Source organism: Palaemon carinicauda, chromosome 12 (assembly GCF_036898095.1).
Source record: "Palaemon carinicauda isolate YSFRI2023 chromosome 12, ASM3689809v2, whole genome shotgun sequence".
Taxonomy (NCBI): domain Eukaryota; kingdom Metazoa; phylum Arthropoda; class Malacostraca; order Decapoda; family Palaemonidae; genus Palaemon; species Palaemon carinicauda.
Genome location: NC_090736.1, coordinates 38,840,078 through 38,844,363, shown reverse-complemented (window position 1 = coordinate 38,844,363; position 4,286 = coordinate 38,840,078).

The following is a 4,286-nucleotide window of genomic DNA, read 5'->3' as shown; positions in this document are numbered from 1 at the left end:
GGTGAATATTTTCTATATAAACTGTAAAAACTTTAACAAATTAAGAGGAAGAAAAATAAGATAAAATAGTGTGCCCAAGTGTACCCTCAAGCAAGAGAACTCTAACCCAAGAGAGTGGAAGGCCATGGTACAGAAGCTAGAGAACAATGATTTGATTTTGGTGTGTCTTTCTCCTTGAAGAGCCGTTTACCATAGCTAAAGAGTCTCTCCTACCCTTACCTAGAGGAAAGTGGCCACGGAACAATTACAGTAGAGTAGTTAACCCTTGAGAGAAGAAGAATTGTTTGGTAATATCAGTGTTGTCAGGTGTATGAGGACAGAGGAGAATATGTAAAGATTACGCCAGATTAATCAGTATATGTGTAGGCAAGGAGCAAATGAACCGTAACCAGAGAGAAGGATCCAATCTAGTACTGTCTGGCCAGTCAAACGGGTGGCTGGTCCCCTAGCCAACCTACTCTAGGACTATAATATTTGGGGTTTCTCGGGGTAGTCTTCTTGGCCCTTTACTGTTCATGTTAGACACACAAATGTGATTTGGCCTCAAAAACAAATGTGTTGCTTATGTGGATAATTCAGCATTTTTTCATCGATCCCATCTGAATATATATGTGTGTTTGCTGAACCTTTTATAAAGATGTAACTCAAATTAGTACAGTGTATAAAGTATGACGGATGAATTCAAGTCTGAACAGAGTTCAAAATATGATTCTAAGTAGCCCGAGAACATAACAAATTTACGGTACACCTCCCAATCAAAACCTTTTCATTAACCCTGAAGTTTCTTTCTTGGCCGAAGTAGGTAATTTGTAACGATTAGTGAATGAGCTTCCGTCAATCACAATTAGTTTTGTTGATGTCAACTGTGGATATTTTCTATCATCTTCCAAAAAAATGAGGATAATATTGTTCAGGGTCATCAGAAATATTTGTCGAAACGATAAAACCATTGCGAATCTCATCTCCTTAAGTAGCCATTTCCTTCATTCAAAATGTTATCACATCCAAATGGTTTCATTAATGTTTGTATCAAAACTATGTTCTCGGATCAGATTCCTTTTATTCAAACATTTGCTGTTGAAACCTAGCAACACTTCATGCAATTTAGAAAAGTTTTGACCCTGCAGAAAACCTTCAACAGAATTCTATTCTGCGAAATTTATTTTTTCATAAAGTTTTCCACAGCAATTGAGTTTTCTTTTTTTGGTCGGGGGAATGGGTAAGGGTAGGCTCCACTTTGGAGAGCTGATTTTTGCCAAATTTTTTTATTGTTTTTTCTTTGCTAAAAGTCTTCCTTTTGCCTATCAGAAGGCCGTGATACGTGTAGAATTCATCTTCAGCCTCTATAATGCCCTCCATGGTCGTCAACGCCCCCCTTTTGTTCATAGTAAAAATAAGAAATATCATTAGCAATTGTGTAATTTTTATAGTTTGCCTCTCAAAAACTGGTCAAAGTCGTTTTCTAATATCAGTTTCATCAAAGAAAATCAGTTCAGGGGTAACTATGAGATTATCTCCCATCTCCCTGTGTCATCAGAAAAAAATCGCCTTTTCTCGTATTTTTTTTTTTTTTTTCGGGAGAGGGGTGTATTTCTTTGCTTGTCCTGCTCTTATGCCTTAAGTAATATAATTTTTAGATGTTTTAGGCTATCAAGTGACATAATACCTACAAATACACGGAAGGTTTTGTCTCTAAATCAAGATTTTAATTTTTGGGGAATATATATTTTTTGGTATCCCTCCCTCATCGGCCGGGCTTTCACTAAAGTTATTGCTCGTTTTTTTTCTTGCTGTGTGCTTATTTACTGTTCGATTTTGATAAAACTTTGTGTGCATGTTCCAGGTGGATATACACACATAATAACAGACCGAATTTCAATTCAAGACCGAAGTTTCTCACAGATCACCAAATAACATTTACTACAATGGCACAGATTTTCACATTTTTATTCATAAAATCCTTTATTTTCCCTGTAGGATGATAAAACTCACAGAAGATATGCCTTGTTATAGTGCTAATAATGCCTGAAAATTTCATTAGCGTGTCTTGATTAGTGTATTTTTGGGAAATAATTTTACGATTGGCACCTCTTCAAAGTGGAGCCTACCCTGATGAATTAGTAATTAGTGTATTTCTTTTATTTCTGAATCTTATAAGGGTGTCATAATGAGGATGCATATGATGAAGAATTCATGGTAACAAGAGTATAACGAACATACGCATAATCTAATGAACTAGAAATGTATTGGGTTTTAATAAATTTCTTTGATACACTAGCAGGATTTTTAAGAAATTCTTTACCGAGGTATTAGTCTTGACAAAGATTTAACGGAAATTCAGTCTTTAAATATTTGACTAAACATCTGTTTTTTTTTTTATTTGAATTGTCGTTTATAAAAGACTTGATAAGAATTTAAATAAAAATGAAGGGAATGTTTGAATCTTCTATCAGGGAAAATTCTTTTTCTTTGTCTCTACAAGTGAATTAATTTCTTATTACCCTTACATTTTATCTTATTTTTTTTTTACATTATTTCTTTCCTTCTCTTTTACATTTTCTACCCTCTGAACCAACTAAGATCCCAATAAGTGGTTTAGATTAAAGTAGCCTTATGCCAAAACAAGTTCATTCCTAAGGTGTGAAAAGCAGTTGGATAACAGATGTGATAATCCAGATTATTTTCTTAAAACAAAGACAATGGGCCAATATTTTTTAATAAAATATGATGCCATCATGAAACTTAGTCATTAGTGAGTTTTGATATGGTTTGATTAAATGACTATCTAGAAAACAGATAAAGGGCGTAGGAACCCGTTTTCCAATCTATTCATTCTTTCTCTTTTAAAGGTTTAAAGGTCACTCATGAATGGCAGAGGTAAGAGACAGTACAATGTCTTTGAGACTGACCAGGGAGGCCCAGGCAATAGCTGCTGATGGCTCAGCAGGTAGACCCATAGACTCCCAAAAACCACCCTCCCCCCATCCCTAGCTCACCTAGAACAGGTCTCGAAATCCCGTCCATCAGATTGCCAAAAAAAGACGTTTACAATATTCAGTGTATGGCTTGCAAAATGAGTTTTGCGTGTTACTCTAAGAAATATAAACAGTAATTATAATAGTCAAGCCTTCTCCATCATGAGGGTCAATTCTACACTGGATTATAGAAGTTTTATTCCAGCTGTAGCCAAGGTGTTGAATGATCTTCCTAATTGGGTAGTTGAATCAGTAGAACTTCAAAAGTTCAAATTTACAGTGAATGTTTTTATGTTGAACAGGCTGACATAAGTCTCTTCCAGGCTGTATAATAATTATCTCTGTTTTAATATTGTTAATGTTTTTTTTTTAAATATTTTAGTTTATTTTTTTTAATTTCTTCTGATATCGTTTATATATTTCCGTAATTCCTTTCCTCACTGGGCTATTTTTCCCTGTTGGAGCCCCTGGGCTTATAGCATCTTGCTTTTCCAACTAGGGTAGTAGTAATAATGATGATAATTATTATTATTACAGATTAATCAGAATTAAAGTAGCAAAGCATTACCAGCTTCTGGATTTTTCTTATGAAACATAATTGTGAAGCAAAATCCTAATCAAAGGACAAAACGTTTGATTAGAGAAACTAATTCGTTGGTAGAATTGAACCACAATTAATAGCCCCTTTTTACCAATGAATTTCAGGATGAACCTTCACATTCATATAGGAAATCCTGACACTTTCGATAAACTTTAGCTGGATTTTAATCGAAGGTATTATTTTTTTCCTTTTTTACAATCTTCTCCCTGTTTTTTTTTTTTTTTTTTTTTTTTTTTTTTGTAATGACAATGGCCATTTAGTCTCCTGGAAATTGAATGAAGGTTCGTTTCCAACAACTTTTTCTCTTTTTATTTTTTTTTTTTTGATAGCTCTCACTTTATAGCTTTGCCAGTTTAATCATTGTTAATAGTAGCGTTCACAATAGAGACTGTTGATGCCTTTTTATCTAAAACATTGTTTTACGAAAGGTTTTTAGATGTCATGTTTTTTATTACATTTTCTGCTTCGTTGTTGTGATTCACCATTATTATTTCTTCTCATAGGCAACTGCTATAAAGTAAATTAGTAGAAAATTAATAAGAAACAATCTAATTATTGCCAAAATAATGTTCGATAGTTTTAACTTTGCGCATTATTATTAATTCATGTGTTATGAATATTTCCTTTTATGAATCTTTATCCCCCTAAAAGAAGGTGGCTCTAAAAAGGCACAGCCACCCAGTTTTTCGACAAATCTTTCTCAATTATGG